Below are 21655 nucleotides of genomic sequence, written 5' to 3' on the forward strand. Positions count from 1 at the left end.
AGAAAAAACATCCAAAGAAATGAACAAAGCATCACTGAGCTGTGAGAAAACTGTATTTGTGTAATTGGAGTTCCCAAATGAAGGGAGTACAGAAAATAGTTGAAAATTTCCCCAAATTTCATGAAAACTATAAACCCACAGATCTAAGAAGCTCAAAGAACCTCAAGCACACACAAAAAATTGAAGAACACTACACCAAGGCATGTATGATTTTTTTGTTTTGTTTTTATTTTAATTAATTAATTAATTTTGGCTGCGCTGGGTCTTAGTTGCGGTACACAGGATCTTTGTTGTGGCATGTTTTCTTAGTTGTAGCATGCATGTGGGATCTAGTTCCCCGACCAGGGATCGAACCAGGCCCCCTGCATTGGGAGCACAGAGTCTTACCCACTGGACCACCAAGAAAGTCCCTCTTTTGTTTTTAGTTCTTTAATATTTTATTGGACAAATATTGTGACTCTTTGAAATGTATGTTATCAACACGTCCTTCCAAATAAAATTTTTAGATTTTGCTAACTAGAGACTCCAAGGTCTACCCTCCCTTCCTCTGCTGAGCATCATGAGATCTCCTCTCCCTACCTGAATGTCACAAGACTTCCACCTGCTCTACCTCACATATATGATTAAAGGTATATATGATTAAGTTGCTCACAATGAGGAGAAAAAAATATATATATATTTTTGGCTGCGCTGCGTGGCTTGTGGGAAGTGAGATCTTAGTTCCCCAACCAGGGTTTGAACCCGGGCCATGGCAATGAAAGTGCCAAGTCCTAACCACTGGACCACCAGGGAATTCCCCAAGAAAATCTTAAAAGCAACCAGAACAAGACATAGGTTACATAAAAGGATGATAGTAGATCTCATATCAGAAATAATGTAAGATGACAGAGGAGCAAAACCTTTAAAGTCTTGAAATTAAAAAAATGATTATCAACCTAGAATTTTTTTTTTTAAAGAAGATTTTGGGGGTAGGAGTTTATTAATTAATTAATTTATTTTTGCTGTGTTGGGTCTTCGTTTCTGTGTGAGGGCTTTCTCTAGTTGTGGCAAGCGGGGGCCACTGTTCATCACGGTGTGCGGGCCTCTCACTATCGCGGCCTCTCTTGTTGCAGAGCACAGGCTCCAGACGCACAGGCTCAGTAGTTGTGGCTCACGGGCCTAGTTGCTCTGCGGCATGTGGGATCCTTCCAGACCAGGGCTCGAACCCATGTCCCCTGCATTAGCAGGCAGATTCTCAACCACTGCACCACCAGGGAAGCCCCAACCTAGAATTTTATACCGAGTGAAAATATTGTTAAAAAACAAAAATCAACTGAGTAAAATTTAAAGATCTTATTGGCTTTATTCAATGATTCATGAATTGGGCAGCATCCCATCTAGTAGATAGAAAGGAGCTCTGAGGAGCTGTACAAAATGAAAGACTTTTATAGGCAGAAAGGAGCAGGAACAAGGAAATTGGTTGTGGCAAGGTCACTTTCCTTTAGGGGAAGGCAGGGTCTGTCAGGAAGATGACCTCACTAGTGCTGATCAGGTAATTCCTGACTGACTGGTTTAAGATTCCATTTCTGGGAAAGCTGAAGCTAATTAAGTCTCGGTTTGGTGACATGGGGCTTAGCATAAGTGACTCCATTTGTGACCTGTTGTCTTGTTTTTAACAATATCAAGAAAGAAGGTGAAATACTTATTCAGCTATACAAAAGCTGAAATAATGCATCATTAGCTGACACATACTATAAGAAGTGTTAAAGGAATTTCTTCAGGCAGAAAGAAAATGATAGATGGCAATGTAGATTTATACAAAGGAAAAAAGAACACCGGAAATGGTTACAACAAGGAGATATACATATATATGATTTTTTCTTGTTATTTAAATATCTAAAATTTAATTGACTGTTAAAATAATATTAACAATCTAGTGTAGGGTTTAAAATATATGTAAAATAAAATGCATAACAAAAATAACATAAAGGCTAGGAGAGACGAAATGGAAATGTACTATTGTAAGGTTCTCATATAATATATGAAATGGTATAATATCACATTAAGGTAGACTGTGATAACTTAAAAATGTATACTGTAAACTCTAAAGCAACCTTAAAATAACAAAAGAAAGCTAATGCTAATAAAAGCAACAAAAGTAAAAAAGTGAAATCATATACAACATGGAATTAATAAAAAATAAGGCAAAAAAGGAGAAAAAAATAAACGGGGCAAATACACCATTGAGGTTGCACCCCAATTAACTCAGAGATTCTCAGAGAGTGGATTTAAAACCAAGGCCCAGCTCTAAGTTTCCTACAAGAAACACACTTTAAATATAAAAACACAAATAGTTTAAAAGTAAAAGAATGGATTTAGCAATGATTTCTAGGATCTGACACCAAAAATGAAGGCAACAAAATTTTTAAAAAAGTATAAATTGCACTATATCAAAATTTAAAACTTCTGTGCATGAAAGGACACAAAACAGATTGAAAAGGAATCCCCATGGAAAGGGAGAAATATTTGTAAGTCATGTATCTGATAAGGGGTTAATATGTAGAGGATATAATGAACTCCTACAACTGAATGATTTAAAAAACCCGACTAAAAAATGGGCAAAAGGAGGGAGCTTCAAGATGGTGGAAGAGTAAGACGTGGAAATCAACTTCCTCCCCACAAATACATCAGAAATACGTCTACATGTGGAACAACTCCTACAGAACACCTACTGAACACTGGCAGAAGACATCAGACCTCCCAAAAGGCAAGAAACTCCCCACATACCTGGATAGGGCAAAAGAAAAAAGAAAAAACAGAGACAAAAGAATAGGGACAGGACCTGCACTTCTGGGAGGGAGGTGTGAAGGAGGAAAAGTTTCCACACACTAGGAAGCCCTTTCGTGGGTGGAGACTGTGGGTGGCGGAGGGGGGAAGCTTCGGGGCCGTGGAGGAGAGCAGAGCCACAGGGATGCAGACACTCCAAAACACACACCACCAGATGCAGTCCTGCCCACCAGAAAGACAAGATCCAGTCTCATCCACCAGAACACAAGCACCAGTCCCCTCCACCACGAAGCCTACACAACCCACTGAACCAACCTTAGCCACTGGGGACAGACACCAAAAACAAGGGGAACTAAGAACCTGTGGCCTGCAAAAAGGAGACCCCAAACACAGTGATTTAAGCAAAATGAGAAGATAGAGAAAAACACAGCAGATGAAGGAGCAAGATAAAATCCCACCAGACCTAACAAATGAAGAGGAAATAGGCAGTCTACCTGAAAAATAATTCAGAATAATGATAGAAAAGATGATCCAAAATCTTGGAAATAGAATGGAAAAAATACAAGAAACGTTTAACAAGAACCTAGAAGACCTAAAGAGCAAACAAACAGTGATGAACAACACAATAAATGAAATTAAAAATTCTCAAAAAGGGATCAATAGCAGAATAACTGAGGCTGAAGAATGGACAAGTGACCTGGAAGATAAAAGAGTGGAAATAACTACTGCAGAGCAGAATAAAGAAAAAAAAATGAAAAGAATTGAGGACAGTCTCAGAGACCTCTGGGACAACATTAAATGCACCAACATTCGAATTATAGGGGTCCCAGAAAAAGAAGGGAAAAAGAAAGGGACTGAGAAAATATTTGAAGAGATTATAGTTGAAAACTTCCCTAATATGGGAAAGGAAATAGTTAATCAAGTCCAGGAAGAACAGAGAGTCCCATACAGGATAAATCCAAGGAGAAACACGCCAAGACACATATTAATCAAACTATCAAAAATTAAATACAAAGAAAACATATTAAAAGCAGCAAGGGAAAAACAACAAATAACACACAAGGGAATCCCCATAAGGTTAACAGCTGATCTTTCAGCAGAAACTCTGCAAGCCAGAAGAGAGTGGCAGGACATATTTAAAGTGATGAAGGAGAAAAACCTACAACCAAGATTACTGTACCCAGCAAGGATCTCATTCAGATTTGACAGAGAAATTAAAACGTTTACAGACAAGCAAAAGCTAAGAGAATTCAGCACCACCAGACCAGCTTTACAGCAAATGCTAAAGGAACTTCTCTAGGCAAGAAACACAAGAGAACGAAAAGACCTACAAGAACAAACCCAAAATAATTAAGAAAATGGTAATAGGAACATACATATTGATAATTACCTTAAATGTAAATGGATTAAATGCTCAAGCCAAAAGACATAGACTGGATGAATGGATACAAAAACAAGACCTGTATATATGCTGTCTACAAGAGACCCACCTCAGACCTAGGGACACATACAGACTGAAAGTGAGGGGACAGAAAAAGATATTCCATGCAAATGGAAATCAAAAGAAAGCTGGAGTAGCAATTCTCATATCAGACAAAATAGACTGTAAAACAAAGACTATTACAAGAGACAAAGAAGGACACTACATAATGATCAAGGGATCAATCCAAGAAGAAGATATAACAATTGTAAATATTTATGCACCCAACATAGGAGCACCTCAATACATAAGGCAAATACTAACAGCCATAAAAGGGGAAATCAACAGTAACACAATCATAGTAGGGGACTTTAACACCCCACTTTCACCAATGGACACATCATCCAAAATGAAAATAAATAAGGAAACACAAGCTTTAAATGATACATTAAACAAGATGGACTTAATTGATATTTATAGGACATTCCATCCCAAAACAACAGAATACACATTCTTCTCAAGTGCTCTTGGAACATTCTTCAGGATAGATCATATCTTGGGTCACAAATCAAGCCTTGGTAAATTTAAGAAAATTGAAATCGTATCAAGTATCTTTTCCGACCACAACACTATGAAACTAGATATCAATTACAGGAAAAAAAATCTGTAAAAAATACAAACACATGGAGGCTAAACAATACACTACTTAATAACCAAGAGATCACTGAAGAAATCAAAGAGGAAATCAAAAAATACCTAGAAACAAAAGACAATGAAAACACAACGACCCAAAACCTATGGGATGCAGCAAAAGCAGTTCTAAGAGGGAAGTTCATAGCAATAGAATCCTACATCAAGAAACAAGAGCCATCTCAAATAAACAACCTAACCTTACACCTAAAGCAATTAGAGAAAGAAGAACCAAAACCCCCAAAGTTAGCAGAAGGAAAGAAATCATAAAGATCAGATCAGAAATAAATGAAAAATAAATGAAGGAAATGATAGCAAAGATCAATAAAACTAAAAGCTGGTTCTTTGAAAAGATAAAATTGATAAACCATTAGCCAGACTCATCAAGAAAAAACGGGAGAAGACTCAAATCAATAGAATTAGAAATGAAAAAGGAGAAGTAACAACTGACACTGCAGGAATACAAAGGATCATGAGAGATTACTACAAGCAACTCTATGCCAATAAAATGGACAACCTGAAAGAAATGGACAAATTCTTAGAAAAGCACAACCTTCTGAGACTGAACCAGGAATAAATAGAAAATATGAACAGACCAATCACAAGCACTGAAATTGAAACTGTGATTAAAAATCTTCCAACAAACAAAAGCCCAGGACCAGATGGCTTCACAGGCGAATTCTATCAGACATTTGGAGAAGAGCTAACACCTATCCTTCTCAAACTCTTCCAAAATATAACAGAGGGGGGAACACTCCCAAACTCATTCTACAAGGCCACCATCACCCTGATACCAAAACAAGACAAAGATGTCACAAAGAACGAAAACTACAGGCCAATATCACTGATGAACATAGATGCAAAAATCCTCAACAAAATACTAGCAAACAGAATCCAACAGCACATTAAAAGGATCATGCACCATAATCAAGTGGGATTAATCCCAGGAATGCAAGGATTCTTCAATATACGCAAATCAATCAATGTGATACACCATATTAACAAATTGAAGGAGAAAAACCATATGATCATCTCAATAGATGCAGAGAAAGCTTTTGACAAAATTGAATACCCATTTATGATAAAAACCCTGCAGAAAGTAGGCATAGAGGGAACTTACCTCAACATAATAAAGGCCATATATGACAAACCCACAGCCAACATTGTCCCCAATGGTGAAAAACTGAAACCATTTCCAGTAAGATCAGGAACAAGACAAGGTTGCCCACTCTCACCACTATTATTCAACATAGTTTTGGAAGTTTTAGCCACAGCAATCAGAAGAAAAAGAAATTAAAGGAATCCATATTGGAAAAGAAGAAGTAAAGCTGTCACTGTTTGCAGATGACATGATACTATACATAGAGAATCCTAAAGATGCTACCAGAAAACTACTAGAGCTAATTGATGAATTTGGTAAAGTAGCAGGATACAAAATTAATGCACAGAAATCTCTTGCATTCCTATACACTAATGATGAAAAATCTGAAAGTGAAATTAAGAAAACACTCCCAATTACCACTGCAACAAAAAGAAAAAAATAGGAATAAACCTACCTAAGGAGACAAAAGACCTGTATGCAGAAAATTATAAGACACTGATGAAAGAAATTAAAGATGATACAAATAGATGGAGAGATATACCATGTTCTTGGATTGGAAGAATCAACATTGTGAAAATGACTCTACTACCCAAAGCAATCTACAGATTCAATGCAATCCCTATCAAACTACCACTGGCATTTTTCACAGAGCTAGAACAAAAAAGTTCACAATTTGTATGGAAACCCAAAAAACCCCAGTAGCCAAAGCAATCTTGAAAAAGAAAAACGGAGCTGGAGGAATAAGGCTCCCTGATGTCAGACTATACTACAAAGCTACAGTAATCAAGACAGTATGGTACTGGCACAAAAACAGAAATATAGATCAATGGAACAGAATAGAAAGCCCAGAGATAAACCCATGCACATATAGTCACCTTAATTTGACAAAGGAGGCAAGAATATACAGTGGAGAAAAGACAGCGTCTTCAATAAGTGGTGCTGGGAAAACTGGACAGCTCCATGTAAAAGAATAAAATGAGAACACTCCCTAACACCATACACAAAAATAAACTCAAAATGGATTAAAGGCCTAAATGTAAGGCCAGACACTATCAAACTCTTAGAGGAAAACATAGGAGGAATAGTCTATGACATAAATCACAGCAAGATCCTTTTTGACCCACCTCCTAGAGAAATGGAAATAAAAACGAAAATAAACAAATGGGACCTAATGAAACTTAAAAGGTTTTGCACAGCAAAGGAAACCATAAACAAGACCAAAAGACAACCCTCAGAATAGGAGAAAATATTTGCAAATGAAGCGACTGACAAAGGATTAATCTCCAAAATTTACAAGCAGCTCATGCAGCTCAATATCAAAAAACAAACAAACAACCGAATCCACAAATGGGCAGAAGACCTAAATAGACATTTCTCCAAAGAAGATATACAGATTGCCAACAAACACATGAAAGAATGCTCAACATCATTAATCATTAGAGAAATGCAAGTCAAAAGTACAATGAGATATCATCTCACACCGGTCAGAATGGCCATCATAAAAAAATCTACAAACATTAATTGCTGGAGAGGGTGTGGGGAAAAGGGAACCCTCTTGCACTGTTGGTGGGAATGTACATTGATACAGCCACTATGGTGAACAGTATAGAGATTCCTTAAAAAACTAAAAATAGAACTACCATATGACCCAGCAATCCCACTAGTGGGCATATACCCTGAGAAAACCATAATTCAAAAAGAGTCGTGTACCACAATGTTCATTGCAGCTCTATTTACAATAGCCAGGACATGGAAGCAACCTAAGTGTCCATCGACAGATGAATGGATAAAGAAGATGTGGCACATATATACAATGGGATATTACTCAGCCATAAAAAGAAACGAAATTGAGTTATTTGTAGTGAGGTGGATGGACCTAGAGTTTGTCATACAGAGTGAAGTAAGTCAGAAAGAGAAAAACAAATACCATATGCTAACACATATATATGGAATCTAAGAAAAAAAATGGTCATGAAGAACCTAGGGGCAAGACAGGAATAAAGATGCATACCTGCTAGAGAATGGACTTGAGAATACGGGGAGTGGGAAGGGTAAGCTGGGACAAAGTGAGAGAGTGGCAGGGCCATATATACACTACCAAACATAAAATAGATAGGTACTGGGAAGCAGCCGCATAGCACAGGGAGATCAGATCGGTGCTTTTTTTTTTTTTTTTTTTTTTGCGGTACGTGGGCCTCTCACTGTTGTGGCCTCTCCTGTTGCGGAGCACAGGCTCCGGATGCGCAGGCTCAGTGGCCATGGCTCACGGGCCCAGTCGCTCCGCGGCGTGTGGGATCTTCCCGGACCAGGGCACGAACCCGTGTCCCCTGTATCGGCAGGCGGACTCTCAACCACTGCGCCACCAGGGAAGCCCAGATCGGTGCTTTTTGACCACCTAGAGGTGTGGGATACGGAGGGTGGGAGGGAGGGAAATGCAAGAGGGAAGAGATATGGGGACATATGTATATGTATAACTGATTCACTTTGTTATACAGCAGAAACTAACATACCATTGTAAAGCAATTATACTCCAATAAAGATGTTTTTTTTTTTAAAAAAAAAGGGCAAAGGGAACAAGAGGACTTCCCTGGTGTTCCAGTGGCTAAGACTCCACACTCCCAGTGCAGGGGGCCCAGGTTTGATCCCTGGTCAGGGAACTAGTTCCCACATGCTGCAACTAAGAGTTCGCATGCTGCAACTGAAGATCCCACATGCCACAACTAACGATCCTACGTGCTGCAACCAAGACCCGGTGCAGCCAAATAAATAAATATTAAAAAAAAAAAAACCACCACAGTGATTGTCTCTGCAAAGAGGAACTGAAGGTCTGAGGCAGAAGGGGGACTCACACTTAAAATAAAATTGGCAAAGGGTACAGGATGGTGGACTAGGAAGCTACAGGCCCTCCTTTCCCCACAGAGACACTGCGTTAACAATAACACACAGACCAGAATACCTCTGTGAGAACTCTAGATACCAGTTGAGAAGCTACAGCAACTAGGCCCTTATAAAAACAAGAGGGATTCCAGTGAAAGGGTAGGAAAATTCGTGGCATTTTTGTTTACTCATTCATGTCACTCCCCCTGTTCTGCATAGTACAGAGTAACCAGGAGGAAACCCTCCATACTGGAGCTCCTCCCTCCAGAAGGAATAAAAATGGACCATATGTCCAACATTCTGACTTGTCTGGGACTGCCAGAGGGACTAGTTTCTCTCTTGCCTGACTCAGAACACTGATGGGACCAGCACCAGAGTTTGGAAGCTTCTGAGAATAGAGAACAGCATATTAGGGCTGTAGTTCTGCAGGTAGACACGGGGGGGAGCAAGAGATCAGAAAAGGTTTGAGAGGTCCTAGAACCTCCTGCAGGGATGCTTGGTGAAGGTCTTCCCTTGCAAGAAGCTAGCACTTAAAGATAGGGAGAAGTGGTTGTTTTTCAAATGCCCAAAGCCCAGCAAAAAATTACAAGGTATACAGAGAAACAGGGAAACATGGCCCAATCAAAGAAACAAAATAAAACTCTAGACATCAACCCTAATGAAGCACAGATCTATGAGCTTCCTCACACTCATTGGCATGGCTACTATCACAAAACAGAAAATAACAAGTGATGACAAGGATGTGGAGAAATTGGAACCCTTGTGCACTGTTGATGGGATTGTAAAATGGTGCAACTGCTATGGAAAGCAATATGGAGTTTCCTTAAAAAATTAAAAATAGAAGTACCATATTATCCAACAATCTCACTTCTGGGTATGTACCCTGAAAAATTGAAAGCAGGGTCTCAAAAAGATATTTGTTCATCCATGTTCATAGCAGCATTATTCATAATGGCCAAAAGGTGGAAATAACCCAAATGTTCATCAACATATGAATGGGTAAACAAAATACGGAATATACATACAATGGCATATTATTCAGCCTTAAAAAGGAAGGAAATTCTGTCACATGCTACAACGTGGATGAACCTTGAGGGCATTATGCTAAGTGAAATAAGCCAGCCACATGAAGACAAATACTGTATGATTTCACTTATATGAGATATCTAAGTTCATAGAAACAGAAAGTAGAATGGTTGTTACCAGAGGCTGGGGGAAATGGGAAAAGAAGCGTTGTTGTTTCATGGGCACAAAGTTTCAGATTTGTAAGATGAAAAAGTTTTGGAGATCTGTTTCACAAGAATGGGAATTTACTGAATGGTACTGAACTATACACTTAAAAATGGTTAAGATGGGAAATTTTATGTTGTGTGTATTTTTTTGCCACAGCAAAAAAATAAGAAATAATCAGAAGTGTGCAAAGAGATTTCAGCACACGAATGTTCATTGCTATATAATTTTTAATATCAAGGAAAAAACAGGTAAAAACCTTAATGCACAATTTGGAATTGATTAAATAAATTTTGATGCATCCATACTCTGGATAGTACATAATACTATTTAGCTATTAAAAGTCATGTTAAGAACAGAAAAATGATAAAGGTTAAAGCAAACATAATAACAATGAAGTGTGGTGTTTATAACATACATAAAAGAAAAATGTATGATAACACAAAGATGAAATGGAAGTTAATCGTTGTAAAGTTCCTATACGATACATGAAGTGGTGTAATATGACTTGAAGGTAGACAGTGATAAGTTAAAGATATCTACTATGAAACCCTAAAGCAATGTCTAAAAAAACACACAAGAAATAAATGAAGCAATATAGCTATAAGTCAATAAAGTAGAATCATTTTAAAAACTCAGTTAATTCCAACAGAAGACAGAATAAGGTAGAATCATTTTAAAAACACAATTCCAATAGAAGACAGAAAAATAGAAAGGGGGAACAATGAACAGATGGGACCAACAGAAAACAAATAGCAAGATGGTAGATTTAAATACAACCAAATCAATAATCATACTGTATATAAATGGTCTAAACAACTCAATTAAATGGTAGAGATTGTCAGGATGAAAAATATGAAAGACCCAACTATGTGTGGTATACAATAAAGCCCCTGAAATATAAAGACACAAATAGGCTAAAGTATAAGAATAGGAAACAATTACACCATGCTAACACTAATCAAATAAAGCTGAAATGGCTGCATTAATTTCAAGCAGAGTAGATAGCAGAGTAAAGAATATTACCAGGGAAAAACAAAGTCATTTCATAATGGTAAAGGGATCAATTCATCAAAAAGACATAACAATCCTCTCTACACCTGAAACTAACATGATATTATAAAGCAACTACACTTCAATAAAAAATAAAGTAAAATAAAAGGAAAAAAACGACATAGCATTCCTAGATCTTTATGTAACTAATATCAGAGGTTCAAAATACATGAAGCAAAAACTTAGAACTGAAAGGAAAAATAGACAAATCCAAACAAATTATTGTCAGAGATTTCAACACCACTCTCGTAATAACTGAACAGTTATTAAACAATTATTAAATCAATAAACATATAGATGTGAAAAATATGATTAATCAATTTGACTTAATTGATATTCATAGAACTCTACACCCACAAACATCTGAATACATATTTCAAGTGATCATTTGCCAAGATAGACAATATTCTGAGTTATAAAACAAGTCTTAATATATTTTAAATTATTTATTTATTTATTTGCAGGTTTTTTTGGTCAGGTATATTTAATTGAAATTAATTTATTCAACACTTTTATTAATACCTATAATGCAAATTATTTAAATAATATAAAGTATGTTGTCTCACCACAATGGAATTAAATTAGAAATCACAGTAAGATATCTGGAAATCCCCAAGTATCTGGAAACTAAATAATACACTTCTAAATAATTCATTAGTCAAGGAAGATATCAAAAGGGAAATTAGAAAGTGTTTTGAAGGGAATGAAAATAAAAGCACAATATATTAGAATTTTTGAGGTGTGGCTAAAGCATAACTTACTTAGAGGGAAATGTAAACATGACATGTTTAAATCTAAATATCCTTGGACGTTCATAGAACTAAGCACTTACACGAGAAAAGAATAAAGTTCCCAATTCAGTGATCTAAGCTTCCACTTTAAGAAACCAAAAACATAAGAGCAAATTAAACCCAAAATAATATGAAAAAAACCCCAATACAAATCAGAACAGAAATCAATGAAGTAGAAAACAGTAAAACAATAGAAGAAAATCAATGAAATTAAAAGCTGGTATTTAAGGAAATCAATGAAATTGATAAACCTCCAGCAAGATTCTAGGGAAAAAAAGCAATAAGACACAAGTTACTAATATCAGGAATGAGAGAAAAGGCATCACTATGGATTCATGCAGACATTAAAAGGATTATAAAGAAATATTATGAACATAATATTGAACATAAAAAGAGAGACATGGAAGATATAAAAAGAACCCAAATCAGACTTGTAGAAATGAAAACTACAATATCTGAGATGATCGCTTCTCGGCCTTTTGGCTAAGATCAAGTGTACAATATCTGAGATGAAATAAGCACTGTATTAGCTTAACTATAGGTTACCAGTTGTAAAGGAAAATATTAGTGAAGTTATGAAAATAGAAAATATTCAAAATTAAACATGGATAGAAGAAGACTGAAAAAAGATCAGAGTATCAGTGAGCTGTGGGAAATTATTTTCAGTCCATCTTTTTAAAAATAAATTTATTTATTTTATTTATTTTTGGCTGCCTTGGATCTTTGTTGCTGCACGAGGGCTTGCTCTAGTTGCAGCAAGTGGGAGCTGCTTTTCGTTTCGGTGAGCATGCTTCTCACTGCGTTGGCTTCTCTTGTTGCGGAGCACAGGCTCTAGGTGCGTGGGCTTCAGTAGTTATGGCACGCGGGCTCAGTAGTTGTGGCTCGTGAGCTCTAGAATGCAGACTCAGTAGTTGTGGCTCGTGGGCTTAGTTGCTCCGTGGCATGTGGGATCTTCCTGGACCAGGGATCGAACCCGTGTCCCCTGCATTGACAGGTGGATTCTTAACCACTGTGCTGAGTTGTGGGAAAATTTTAAGTGACCCAGTATATATGTGTATTTGGAGTCCCTGAAGGAGAGGATGGGGTGGGAGTGGAAGCTGAAAAAATATTTGAAGGAATAATGGCTGAGTTACTTCAAAATTTAATGAAAACTCTAAGCTTACAGATCCAAGATCAATGAACTCCCAGCACAAGGAACATGGAAACTATGCCAGGCACATAATATCAAGTTGCTTAAGAATAGTGATACAGAGAAAATCTCACAAACAGCAGGAGAAAAAATATGTTATGTACAAAGATTGACATCAGATTTCTTGAAGAAACAAGCCAGGGACTTCCCTGGTGGTGCAGTGGTTAAGAATCCACCTGCCAATGCAGGGGATACGAGTTCGAGCCCTGGTCCGGGAAGATCCCACATGCCATGGAGAAACAAAACCCATGCACCATAACTATTGAGCCTGTGCTCTAGAGCCCACGAGCCACAACTACTGAGCCCACGTGCCACAACTACTGAAGCCCTTGCTGAAGCCCGTGCTCCTAGAGCCTGTGCTCCACAAGAGAAGCCACTGCAATGAGAAGCCCGCGCACTGCAACGAAGAGCAGCTCCCACTCGCTGCAACTAGAGAAAGCCTGCATGCAGCAATGAAGACCCAACGCAGCCAAAAATAAATAAATAAATTCATAAAAGAAACAAGCCAGAAGACAGTGAAGCAACATCTTTAAAGTGAAAGCGAGCACTCTTAATCAAGAATTCTATATTCATCAAAATATTTTTCAAAAACAAAGGCAAAAATAAAGACTTTCGGGCATACAAAAGCTGAAACAAACCATCACGAGCAGTTCTGCACTATAAAACACATTAAAGAACGTCCTTCAAGCAGCATGAAAATGGAATCTGGAAATGAAATCTGGATCTACTCAAAGGAATAAAGAGAACTGGAAATGGTAACTACATAATTAAATATTAAGAATTTTTCTTATTATTTAAATCTTTAAAAATAGTTTACTGTTTAAATAAAAATAATAACAATGTGTTGTGGGGCTTATGATATATGAATAAGTAAAATGTATGATAACAATAGCAGAAAGGCCCACAGGTGAGAAATGGAAGTATACTACAGTAAGGTTCACATACAATATGTGAAGTAGTATAATATAACTTGAAGGTGGATTGTGATGTTAAAGATATATACCCTAAACCAGTGGTTCTCAATCAGGGGTGATTTTGACCCCCGGAAGACATTTAGGAATGTCTGGAGACATTTTTGGTTTCCAAAAGTGAAGGGGATACTACTGATATCTATTAGATAGAGGCCAGGGATGCTGCTAAACATTCCAAAATGCACAGGACAGTCCCCAAAACAAAGAATTACCTGGCCCAAAAAGTTAACAATGCTGAGATTAAGAAAACCTGGTATAAACTCTAAAGCAACCATTGAAATATAACCTTTCTTGCGGAAATTGACAGGCAGATCAAAAAATTTATATGGAAATTAAAGGGATGCAGGAAAGCCAAAAAAAAATCTTTAAAAAGAAAAAAAAATCTTTAAAAAGAAGAACAAAGTTGGAAGACTTACACTTCCTGAGTTCACAACTTGCTACAAAACTATAGTAATTAAGAGTGTGGTAACTCAAAATGGTCATAGATCTAAATGTAAAAGCTAGAGCTATAAAATGCTTAGAAAATATAGGAGTAAATTTTCATGACCTTCAGTTAGGAAAGAGTTTCTTAGATATGACACCAAAAACACAGGCAACAAAAGAAAAAATAGATAAATTGGACTTTATCAAAATTTAAAACTTTTGTACTTCGAAGGATTCCATCAAGAAATTGAAAAGACAGCCCATAAAATGGGAGAAAATTTTTGCAAATCTTATATTTGATAAAGGTCTAGTATCCAGAATATATAAATAACTTTAACAAATCAAGAGTAAAAAGACAACCAAACTTAAAAACGAGCACAGGATCTAAATAGACAGCTCTCCAAAGAAAATATACAAATGGCCAATGAGCACAAGAAAAAAAAAATGCTCTACGTCATTAGTCATCAGGGAAATGCAAATCAAAACCACAATGAGATGCCACTGCACTCCTAGTGGGATGGCTCTAATAAAAAAAAAAATAGTAAAAGTGTTGCCAAGGGTGTAAAGAAATTGGAACCCTCATACATTGCTAGTGGGACTGTAAAATGGTGCAGCTGCTTTGGAAAACAGTCTGGCAGTTCCTCAGAGTTAAACATAAAATTACCATATGACCCAGAAATTTCTCTCCCTCTCTCTATATATAGATGGATAGACGGACAGATAGATAGTTAGATATTCTCATCCCCATTAACAGTGACTCTCCATTGCCCCTCCTTCCAGCCCCCCGGCAACCACGGATCTATTTTATGTCTTTACGGATTTGCCTGTTCTGGACATGTCATACAAATGGAATCATACATGTGGCCTTTTGTGTTTGGCTCCTTTCACTTAACATAATGTTTTGAGATTCATCCATGCTGTAGCATGCATCGGTATTTCATTCCTTTTATGACTGAATAATATTCCATTGTATGGATATGTCACACTTTGTTTATCCATTCATCAGTTGGTGGACATTTGGGTTCTTCCCATTTTTTGGTTATTATGAATAATGCTGCTATGAACATTTGTGTACATGTTTTTTTTTTTGTTTTTTTTTTTTTTTTTTTTTTTTTTTGGTACGCGGGCCTCTCACCGCTGTGGCCTCTCCCGTCGCGGAGCACAGGCTCCGGACGCGCAGGCTCAGCGGCCATGGCTCACAGGCGCAGCCGCTCCGCGGCATGTGGGATCTTCCCGGACCGGGGCACGAACCCGCGTTCCCTGCATTGGCAGGCGGACTCTCAACCACTGCGCCACCAGGGAAGCCCTGTGTACATGTTTTTGAGTGGACATATGTTTTTAATTATCTCTCATGTATATTTAGGAGTGGAATTGCTGGGTCATTTGGTAAACTCTATGTTTGACCTTTTGAAGAATTGCCAAACTGTTTTTCCAAAGTGGCTTCACCATTTTATGGTCTCTCCAACAGTGTATGAAGGTTCTAACTTCTCCATATCCTCAACACTTCTTACTGTTATTTTTTAAAGAAAAATTATTATAACCATTGTAGTGGATGTGAAATGGTATCTCATAGTGGTTTTGATTTGCATTTCCCTAATGACTAATGATACTTAACGTCTTTTCATATGCATATTAGCCATTTGTATATCTCCTTTGGAGAAATATCTATTTAGATTCTTTGCACATTTTAAATTGGGTTGTCTTTTTACTGTTGCGTTGTAAGAGTTTTTTATATATTCTGGATACTAGTCCCTTATCACAGCGGTCCCCAACATTTTTGGCACCAGGGGCTGGTTTCTTGGAAGACAGTTTTTCCACGGACCAGGGGCGGAAGGGGGGGGGGATCATTCAGGTAGTAATGCAAGCAATGGGGAGCAGCAGATGAAGCTTTGCTCACTTGCCCACTGCTCACCTCCTGCTGTGCAGCCCGGTTCCTAACAGGCCAAGGACTGGTACCAGTCCACAGCCTGGAGGTTGTGGACCCCTACCTTAACAGATATATAATTTACAAAGATTTTCTTCTATTCTGTGGGTTGTATTTTCACTTTCTTGATAGTGTCCTTTGAAGCACAAAAGTTTTTAATTTTGATGAAGTCAAATTTATCTATTTTTCTTTTGTCACTTGTGCTTTTGGCATTATATTTAAGAAACCATTGTTTAATCCAAGGTCACAAAGATTTAAGTCTAGGTTTTCTTCTAAGAGTTTTATAGTTTTAGCTCTTACATTTATATCTTTGACCCATTTAGGGCCAATTTCTGTATATCGTGTGAGGTAAAGATCCAAATTCATTCTTTTGTATGTATATTGTCCCAGCACCATTTGTTGAAGAGACTATTCTTTGACTATTGAATGGATGTAGCACCATTTTGAAAAATCGATTGGCCATAGACGTGTGGGTTTGTTTCTGGACTCTCAGTTCTATTCCAGTGATCTATATGCCTATCCTTATGACAATACCACACTATTTTAATTACTCTAGTTTTGTAGTAAGTTTTGAAATTGGGATGTATGAGTCTTCCAGATTTTTGTTTTTCAAGATTACTTCGTTTTTTCTGAGTTCCTTACATTTCCATATGAATTTTAGGATCACCTTGTTAATTTCTAAAGAAGAAAGGAAGTTGGAGTTTTGAAAAGTTTGTATTGAATATGTAGATCAATTTGGGGTGTATGACCATTTTAGCACTATTAATCTTCTAATCCATGAACACCAGTGTTTTTCCATTTATTTAGTTCTTTAATTTATTTCAACAATATTATGTAGTTTTCAGTGTACAAGTCTTACACTTCTTTTGTTAATCTTTTTCTAAGTATTTTGTTGCTTTTATTCTATCGTAAATGGAATTATTTTGTTAATTTCACTTTGAAATTGTTCACTGCTAGTGTAGAGAAAGACAACTGATTTTTTATTTTTAAATTTTTAAAAATCTTATTATTTTTTTTAAAAAATAAATTTATTTATTTATTTTTGGCTGCACTGTGTCTTTGTTGCTGTGCACAGGCATTCTCTAGTTGCGGCTAGTGGGGGCTACTCTTTGTTGTGGTGCACGGGCTTCTCACTGCAGTGGCTTGTCTTGTTGCAGAGCATGGGCTCTAGGCATGCGGGCTTCAGTAGTTGTGGCACGAGGGCTCAGTAGTTGTGGCTCACGGGCTCTAAAGTGCAGGCTCAGTAGTTGTGGCACACGGGCTTAGTTGCTCCGCAGCATGTGGGATTTTCCTGGACCAGGGATCGAACCCATGTCCCCTGCATTGGCAGGCAGATTCTTAACCACTGCGCCACCAGGGAAGTCCCACAACTGATTTTCTTATACTGATGTTTTATCTTGAGACCTTAGTGAACTTGTTCTTTAGCTGTAATAGTCTTTTTTTTTTAAACATCTTTATTGGAGTATAATTGCTTTACAATGTTGTGTTAGTTTCTGCTGTATAACAAAGTGAATCAGCTATATGTATACATATATCCCCACATCCCCTCCCTCTTGTGTCTCCCTCCCACCCTCCCTATCCCACCCCTCTAGGTGATCACACAGCACTGAGCTGATCTCCCTGTGCAATACAGCTGCTTCCCACTAGCTATCTGTTTTATATTTGGTAGTGTATATATGTCAGTGCTACTCTCTCACTTTGTCCCAGCTTACCCTTCCCACTCCCCGTGTCCTCAAGTCCATTCTCTATGTCTGTGTCTTTATTCCTGTCCTGCCCCTCGGTTCGTGAGAACCTTTTTTTTTTTTTTAGTTTCCATATATATGTGTTAGCATACGGTATTTGTTTTTCTCTTTCTGACTTACTTCACTCTGTATGACAGACTCTAGGTCCATCCACCTCACTACAAATAACTCAATTTCGTTTCTTTTTATGGCTGAGTAATATTCCATTGTATATATGTGCCACATCTTCTTTATCCATTCATCTGTCGATGGACACTTAGGTTGCTTCCATGTCCTGGCTATTGTAAATAGAGCTGTAATGAACATTGTGGTACATGACTCTTTTTGAATTATGGTTTTCTCAGGGTATATGCCCAGTAGAGGGATTGCTGGGTCGTATGGTAGTTCTATTTGTAGTTTTTTAAGGAACCCCCATACTGTTCTCCATAGTGGCTTTATCAATTTACATTCCAACCAACAGTGCAAGAGGGTTCCCTTTTCCCCACACCCTCTCCAGCAATTAATGTTGTAGATTTTTTTATGATGGCCATTCTGACCAGTGTGAGATGATATTTCATTGTACTTTTGACTTGCATTTCTCTAATGATTAATGATGTTGAGCATTCTTTCTTGTGTTTGTTGGTAATCTGTATATCTTCTTTGGAGAAATGTCTACTTAGGTCTTCTGCCCATTTTTGGATTGGGTTATTTGTTCTTCTGATATTGAGCTGCATGTAAATTTTGGAGATTAATCCTTTGTCAGTTGCTTCATTTGCAAATATTTTCTCCCATTCTGAGGGTTGTCTTTTGGTCTTGTTTATGGTTTCCTTTGCTGTGCAAAAGCTTTTAAGTTTCATTAGGTCCCATTTGTTTATTTTTGTTTTTATTTCTATTTCTCTAGGAGGTTAGGATTTTCTATATACAAGATGATATCATCAGCCAGAGGACTGGAGAGGAGGGAAAGGTTGTGACCCTCCTCCTGCATCTCATTTGTGAACATGTTTGTTCTGATTCAAGTCAGATACTTTTATGATTCAAGTTAACTGTTTTATGAAGGTTATATCATTCTATTCCGGGAAGAAAATGTTTTATGGAAGCCAGACTCTGAATGCAGATTTAAATTTTGGAATTCTCTTTGGTAAAGACAAAGTAGAACAAATCAAGATGGTTTCTTTCTTTCTCTTTCCACCTTCCTTTTCTTCCAAGCAAAAGGTGTTGACAAAATGCCAGAGTAGAGTGAAAGGACTGTTCTTTGGAGATCTTAATGTTAAAAATTTGAAAAGATTTTAGTCTAAAAGTTCAGATACAACCATATGTAGGTATAGGATTTGACAGGACACTGACAAAATGTAGTGAACATCTATTCTATCTTCCACTTCCCATCCGTACATCCTTCTTTGGTAACAACACTTCAGTTTTCCTCCGGAGGATCACATCTCCCTGACTTCCATTCCAGGCAGGTTGAGTGGTATTGATATCACCCCAAGATCCAGGGCTGGGCATGTGACTCAAGCCTGGCCAACTAGAGAAGTTTCCCCCTGTGGCCACAGAGGTTGGTTCAGGGATGGACACAGAGTCCAATTCAAGCCAATGAGAGACTCAGAATTTTTATTTGAACTATCAGGGAAGAGAAGTTATCTTTTCAAAGGGGAATTAGCCTTTAAGGATGTCGGCCTGGCAATGCTGGCAGCCATCATGCATATCTTGATTTGTGGAGCCTGAGAATGAAGCCAATGCGATGGAAGGCAGAATAGATAGATGGAGAGAGACTGGTTCCTAATGACATCTTAGAGTTCCTGGACTTTTCAGTTATGTGATTCAGTAAATTCCTTTTAGATAGTTCCAGCACTGTATCAGGCTCTGAGGAGTCTGTCCTCAGAATCTCAAAATCTTGGTGGCTGTGCTAGGTATTTCGTTTGCCCCTCCAAATGCACTTTCTACCCTTTTCCACCCTGCTTTCTTCCTTGGGAGGCTGACCTGTATGGACCACATCGGTGGGCTTCCTTGCCCTCTGACTTTTGGTTGATTTTGGGCAATGGGAATGAAACAAGTTTTAGTTTCATTCTCCTGTGGCCAAATCCCAGGAATTGGGAAAAAAAAAGTGGGAGGGAGAAGAAGAAAAAAAGTCTTAAACTAATAGGCTGTCAGTTGTCGAGTTTTCCACCCACATGTCTGCCCAGTATTCCTATGGGAAAATCAGTGGTACAGTTTAGAAAGAGGAAATCATACACTCCTTTTTAATTTTAATTTATTGCTGTCAACAACTCCCCAAGACAATATTAATGTCTTCTATATGAAGATTCCCAGCAAACAGATGCCTAAGAAAGGTAACTTCAGGATAATAATTTCAGAGGGATAAGAAGTAAAAAATCCTAAGTCTAGCATGGACAAAATCATGAAGGCATTTGAAAGTAGTATTTCTCATTGACAATCAAGTAAAACCAAGTGCACTGCAACAGATGGTATACAAATCAAATCCTGGTACAGCACAGTTTGGGGGACTATTTAAATTAATCCATTTGAAGTTTATTGAATTGTTAGAATTCAATTTTAGTGAATATATTATAATATCCAGTTCTGTATAATAAAGCTATTTTTAAATGTCCCAGCTGACATCCCCAACTGCCCTAGTACTATTCATTACTGCTTTGAAACTGTGGACACGATGGATTCCACTGAATGAGAAATACTGTATGACAAAAGATTCATAATTCCTTGTCTGTCTAATAGTCAACGTATTTAACAGGATAATGTATTATGTATAATATATAGCACCAGTTGAATTCCTGTGAAATGTTAACTATTCTAACTCAAATTTGACATATGTTTTAAAATGTTTGGGATATCATTCATTGATTTTTAAAAAGATGGTACTTCCTGGTAAGCAGCAGCTCAGAGTAGAAAGAGCACTGGACCTGGAGTCAGATGCAACGCAGGTTGTTTTCACTAAACGCTCTAATATCCTTTCCAGATCTAATGTTCTATTACCTTTTACTACTAAATCTCGAGAGTTTGGTTATTTGAGGTAATTTTTAGGTGGCTTTAAAGTTGTTATCTTCAAGTTTGTTTCTTTTTAAAGGTTAGCTTTGAAAATGGAATTTGGTAAGGAAAGGCGTTGGAAGGAGACAGTTTCATTGTTTTTTGTATTTTCCACAAATCTGCTGTCGCATGTCTTTTAATCACTTGTTACTAGCAGTCAACCCCCCTTTACTCTGTCACTAAAAGTTGGAAAGGTGTCTGGGAAGGAGATTCCAACGAGCAGCAGCAGTCCTTTCTGCCATAAGCCAAGAGAGAAGCACTACCCGAGAGACTAGATTGCTGTGGTGTCTTTACATAAGTGGCTCAAATTCCCATGATTAAATAGCTTAGACTTTATTAAGAGAGTTCACTTCAGCGAATGCTGCTTTTGTTCTCAGATTTCCTTCTTCCCAACCCCACTTATATTTACATCTCCACATCAATGTCTGACCAATAGAAATCAAAAGCCTAAAATGTCCA

The 21655-nt window shown here is 37.5% G+C and overlaps 1 non-coding gene across 1 annotated transcript; it reads right to left on the minus strand.

Moving 5' to 3' along the window:
- Nucleotides 1-720: 720 nt before the first annotated feature.
- Nucleotides 721-792, minus strand: TRNAE-UUC (transfer RNA glutamic acid (anticodon UUC)). Its single transcript has one exon. It is a non-coding gene; the product is annotated as a tRNA-Glu (tRNA).
- Nucleotides 793-21655: the final 20863 nt, after the last annotated feature.

The sequence above is a fragment of the Globicephala melas genome, chromosome X (assembly GCF_963455315.2).
Source record: "Globicephala melas chromosome X, mGloMel1.2, whole genome shotgun sequence".
NCBI classification, from domain to species: Eukaryota; Metazoa; Chordata; class Mammalia; order Artiodactyla; family Delphinidae; genus Globicephala; species Globicephala melas.